Source organism: Hypomesus transpacificus, chromosome 18, assembly GCF_021917145.1.
Source record: "Hypomesus transpacificus isolate Combined female chromosome 18, fHypTra1, whole genome shotgun sequence".
NCBI classification, from domain to species: domain Eukaryota; kingdom Metazoa; phylum Chordata; class Actinopteri; order Osmeriformes; family Osmeridae; genus Hypomesus; species Hypomesus transpacificus.
The window spans coordinates 10082243-10088693 of NC_061077.1; positions in this window are offsets into that span (position 1 = coordinate 10082243).

Sequence of the window (6451 nt, forward strand, 5' to 3'; positions counted from 1 at the left end):
ATGGAGAAAGGAATGGTGGAATGGAGATTTGGACTAATCCACAAGAAAATGCATTTTGGAAAAAGGAAGGATATGAGAATGAAATGGAGGTTGTATGGTCTGCATAACACATTTATCTTGAGATTTTGCTCAGTTAACACATGGAAAGATCATGCCTCTACAGTTTGTGTGATATATTAATTTTAACATACATGGGGATTTGTAATGATTGCATATTCATTTTGTTAGACTCATATGTGGAACAAGTAATATGGGAAAAGGGAATTTAACACGTTAAGCTTCACGTTTAAGGTTAGAGAAACTATTTGAGTATTGATAGAAGGAGTTTTTTAGAGTTACATTTTGGAGAAGTGATACTGTTTCATGATTGTTGATGATTGATAGAAGAAGTTGTTGGAAGAAGTTTTAGACATTTCAGGCAGATTTGGGCTCAGTGGTCAAGCTTTTGGTAATTTAGATTATTCTTCAATTAGATTTTTCTTTTCTTTGAGGATATATAATGATAATGGGTCACACTTGGTTAAGGAAGTTATTTTTGGAGTTGATAGGAGTCAACATTGTGTCAATTACTTCAGTTGAATGAGAAAATGGGATCTTGAAGATGAAGTCGGACGACAAGAAGTCAGTTAACTTTTTAACTGACCTTTGTGAGTGTGCTTGTTTATCACTGTGCAACCCTTTGTAGTGTACTTTGTGTGAGATTCACAGGCAGGTGGAGGTTATTCTTCTTCCGGTGACTGGACCGCTGCATGATTTGATACCAGGGGACTGGATCGTGGTGAAGGACCTGAAACGCAAGTCCTGGTACCATACCAGATTCTCCTGACGACTAATCCGGCGGTTAGGATCGAGGGGAGAACAACGTGGATACACGCTAACCATGGCGAGCGTGCGCCTTGCCTGGAGACGGAAGGAGAGGATGCGCGTTCTGCGTAGTACCAAGGAAAACTCAGAGTCTGTGCGCATAGTGCAGTTCTTTGAAAGTTGCTGTGAGCAATTTGATCGTCGTTTGCAATTGGTTTGACTAGACTACACTGCCTGAAAGAAGATTGCCTATAGCCAACTGAAGATGGAAGAAGAGGTCAATGTGAATGATAGTATGAAATCAGATTTACAGAAGAAGATATTAATGTGTTTGCTTCTGATGTTCTAAATATAAGGGTATGTTTAGATTGATGGGAATACATTTGCTTTGTGTATGTTTGTATTCGGTATGGATGTTTTTTACTGAGTTGCATTGCATACTTCTTTTGATGTTGATTTTTATTTTTCTCAATGCACTGTTTGAATTATGGTGTTGTTTAAAAAAAAAAAAGAATGGAAATGTAATGGAAATGTTGGTCATATGCATAGATGTATGTGTATGAAATCTATAATCTTCTATGTTCATTGGTAAGAGACAGGAAGGGAAGGTAATTAAGTTGAGTTCAAAGGAATGTGAGGTGCTGATGGCTCTGTGGGCAGCTTGCCCTGGGGGATGGGTGAAGCATTTTATATGGCCTTCTGTCCTCTGGTTACTGTAAGGGGTCAATGAGACAGTTGCTCTGAACTTTGGCTAGAAGGACTGTGTCCTGTTTCATTGTTTGTGTTAATTAAAAGTATTGTTTGAAGATGGTCACACAAAGGACAGTTGACCATTTGACTGGTCAACCCCTGTGGCTTTATTATCTACTGCTCTGGGGAGAGCTGTGACATCAAAGAACAGTGAAACAATCGCTAGGGAGATGTATTGTTTCAAACTGTCACCAAGTTGAGTTGGCCAATCACAGAGTTTGTTTCATTGATTGATTGACCATATAGAATGCCATTTGATCTTAAGTTTATATAAGGCAGTGCATGAGTGCTGGCTGATCATCACTCTTGCGAACGATTTGTGGCTATCACACCCTTCGCCAAGACGGATCACAAAGTACTTTGTTTAAATCATATGTAATTGTATAGTCTAATAAATTGTATTAAAACCATATCCCTTGACTATTCAGATCGACACAGTGCCACTCGAATTCTTCCTTTACAAGATGAAGAGGAACCTTTGTATAAAGTGGTGTGTCGTCATACAAGGTCCTAGTCACATAGTATGTAAGTAGAGCAAATGAACACTGGCTCTTTTAAAAACCCGAGTCATTTTACAGTGTACCACACTTTTAGTATTTACTGAAAATGTATTGATAAAAATGTATGTTTCTACAATTGAAAATATCTTGGGGATATATTTGAGAATGATGAATTTAATATATCCCCTAATGGTTGAAAGGGAAGGCAGAGCTGGCATCATTAAGACTGACACTAATGCGGACGAGACTTCCACCTTTGAAATCTTAGGACATAAGTACCGGAGGAGAGCTGCAGTCAGAACCAGTGACAGCCGGTACAGCTGGAACATGAATGAATCCATCAGAACTACAACGCAGAGGGACCTTATCTAAATGGATGGGGGCTCACATAAATCACTGGTGACTTGAGGAAGCTCCCCTTATGCCACTGAAAATTAACACGGGATGCACGGGCTTAAGTCAGCCATGACGGCCTGGCCTTTACAGAGATGGATGCTCGTGTCCCATATTGACTTATCTGCCATCAAGGTTATCATCGAACAGGAGGGCTGTTGAATGGAATAAGAAAATGTCTGGCAGTACTTCGACTCCAAAAACACATTACATTTCCTGATGAATCAATACCACTACAAATGTTCCCTGGGTTAGGTTCCCTCTTTGACTCAAGATATTTTTGTGTCAGTGTGTGGAGACATTTCTGCCCTATTGCTAATTTGTCTAGGGTGGTGTGAAGACAATGTAAATATTATTATTGGAATTTGAGTTATTTCTGTATCAAGAATAACAACAACCAGAATTGCATGTGACTGGTACGCTTTGGATGAAGATGAAATACACAATCAAGGTTTTCGTGTGTGCACACTTGACAACAACATCAATGCATAAATAGACTTAATTTGTGAGGAGAAAAAGTGTTGTCCCCGTGGTGGGGTAAAACAATCATTATGCTGGGTAATGAGTTGAAGTATGTGTGTCCTTTGCTCATTAGATTCCTTCACTGGAACTAATGCTGATTGAGAAGACCCTAGGACTGCATCAGTGTTTAACCCAACTGTAACAGGGAGCTGTGAGCTGTGAGCTAGCTTTTTTTCCAGTCTGTGGAGGTTGTTTGGACTCAGCTCCAGGAGCCAGTCCCAGCTTCAGGACTCTCTGGACTCCTTGTCCATGCCCATTTGTTATCAGCTCTCCCATGTGCAACCCAGGGTGCAGAACGCAATTGCAGCTATCCAATTGCTCTTATCTAAGTAACCTCTCCAAAAAAATGAACCTCATTCTTCTTTCTTATTACTTTTCTCCTGGTCCTGTCCAGAGCAGTGTAGGGGTACAGTACATCATTCTTTTTAGCAGGGCTGGATAATTGAAATGGTCTCTCTCTCTTCATCACGTCATACTTATTCAGTGGATTGTAATCAATGAGAGGGCCCAGTAAGAGAGGGTCCGTCTTGTAGATGGCTGATTTATGGTTGTACATGAAGGCAGTAACAACACAAAGGCAGACAGATGGCAAGTCCAAGGCAGGCAGGCCCAGAAGAGAGCGTTATTCTGCGAATCAACAATATGAATATTTAAAGGATTACAAGGAATTAGGAGTGTCCAAACCTGAGAGTATCTATTTTAGAATGTCCTTTTTCTGCCAAAAAAGTAAGATGATCTGGAAATCAATAAGACCTCATTTATTTGTATTGTATATTCCCTACAGACCCAACCAAAAACACAACATCCAGGCACATCTTGCTGTAATGAGCAAGGGAACAACAGAACAATCAAACCCAGTCCCTCTCCCTTGATCTGGAAATAGATATACCAACAGGGGACCAGGGGGTTAAGTGATCCTGCATGTCTCTAGCACTGCACACTCAGCTGTAGAAGTGATTAATTCATGTGACTTTTGGGAGTATTGAGCATAGGAAGGGTAAGATGCAGATAAGAGTCAAAACATGCATTTATATGATAACAAAAAGAAACAATAGAGACAGGGCAGCAACTGAGTGCACGGCCAGATGGATCCAGGACTTTTATTGACTTAAGGTCAAAAGTCTACTGTTTAAGGGATGTCCTGTGCGCTGAATTCAAAGTTTTCATCTGACATCAGGAGATAAATGATACCCTTTTAGAAATGATTCACCATCATTTGCATCCTGCGTTATGTAACGTATTGTATATGTCCCACAGTTTGATGTTCCTGTGGACAGAAATTAAAAAATGCTGCAACACAACCTTGTGCCAAACATCTTTATTATTCATACTGTGTGCCTTTGTTTGGTAATCCTCAAAGGCAATTCTCCTGGCTAGCGGCATTCCTGTTCAAAATGCAGACCGATTTAAATATCTCAAAGCACATAGATGGATTTAATCATTATGATTTTAAGCGACTGCATGAATAACAGGTTGCGTCTAACAATAGAATTCAAAGAGAAAAACAAATATAAATTGTTCTCCTAAGTGCTCTTTGAGGTTGTTTACAAGTTAAATCTTCATTTACGATTAAAATCTGATATGACATGTCTTCCTTTTGAGAGTGACTCAATGGTTCACATCCAAAGTTTCACATGGATCTTGATCTGGATTATCTTAAAGTGGGAAAATTAAAGCTTTGATGTTATGATGTTATGTTTGATGCTTATTTTCCCAACAACAGGGTAACTATGGTGGGTTTGCATGTTGACTGTATGTGTTGTGGGAAATTTGTTCCAGTGATTCTGTAGAGGTGTGCTAGGTACTAGGGTACATCTGCATCAGTCAGAGCCTCGCCTCCAGCCAGAGATCTGCTCCATCACTTTGAGACGGACACATCTGGGACCCTGTTCTCCTCCTGCACGCCTCCCTCAAAGCAGCTCCCTCCATCTGCCAGGGCTATTTCTGTCTGTCCTGTGCATCTACAGGCCTCCCAACAACAGAGCTGGGGTAGTAGGAGGCTCTAGCTACAAGGTATCTCCGTTATCCCAGCAAGGTAACTCATTTTGAAACAATCCTCTCAGATGGACTAAGCTCCCTCTTGACTGAAGGGATCAGAAGGCTAGAGAGGAGCCTCTTCATCTGTGAAGTTTGCTTTGAGTTGTATCATTTCAGCTGTCAGGTTGATATGATTAAACTTTTGATTCAGACGGGAAAACCTCTGTTTTCTCTCTGGTTTTGTTTCCTTCCATTAAGGAAATCTTGAAAAGTTTTTGAAGGGTAGTTTGAAGATGAGGCCACTCATTTTATCTTGTTACTGAAACATAGAGCTGCCCAGCTCCTTAATCCAGAGATGTATATGGAGGTAGCTTTTGTTTACAGGCTCTTCACATCTTTCATCTTCGCCCCAAATGGTGTCCATAAATCTAATGCATCAATTCAGTAATTTGACCACACTTCAGTTTTGGAGGCAATCCTTTTTTTGGTTTGCCAACTCATCTTATCCAATAAGAGGTGAAGAACTCTACATTGCAACTGAATAGCTAAATTAGCTGTGACTGTGCAGTGTGGAAACGAGCTGACAAAATGTGAAGATCTAATGCAAATCCTTCTTTGGTTATGATTGGCTAAAGAATGGTGGTGAGAGAATGGCTGCTGTCAGAGCGTGAGGCTGAGAGTGACTCAGTAGATTTATGGTCCTCAGACTGAGAGGGCTCAGCTGAATGGTTTTGAAGCTTTCCACTTCATGCATCTCCTCACTTAAAGCAACTGACACCTTTTATATTTTCACTAAATAATTCACAGCACGTCACTATTCTATTGCACATTGGCACATCTCTATTGCATCATGGTTGTTGGGATGAGAGTGTACATTTATGATAGCGAATCAGAATGGGAAATGTTTTTTTGTCTGTTTCATACATGTTTGGAAATGGTTATCTCTGACTTATTACAAAATATCCTACTTGTACTTCTTTAAGACATCACACAGTGTTTTTTTCCTTCAATGACACAGGAAAATTAGACAAACAATATTCTCTTGTCGATACACTAAAATGTAAAAATGTGTGTGAGATTATTCTTGCTCCATTTGTTTTCAAGGTAGGGTCTGACCAAAGCCTCAACAAAGTAAATGTCTGATTTGTATTCATCATCAGAATGAATGAATTCATGAATTTGTCCTTTATCCACAGAACACATCTCTTTTGGAAAAAGTACACAATGTTCTTGAGGAAGTCCCGCACAAAATAGAATGCCACAGAAGGTGATGCATGTTCTTGCACGCACATAGCACCTTAACATTTTTACAAAAAATTACTTCTACTTCGTGTACTTCATTTTCTTGTTAGATGGAGAATTACATAAAGATGATCTGGTACAAGGAGACCACAGTTTTTCCCCACCCTTTCAGTTTGTCAGAAAACCTTAACTTGTTAAATACTGCCACCTGCTGGCTAACAAAATAGCATATCTTTCCTGAACTTTTATTTTGAAATTTCAAC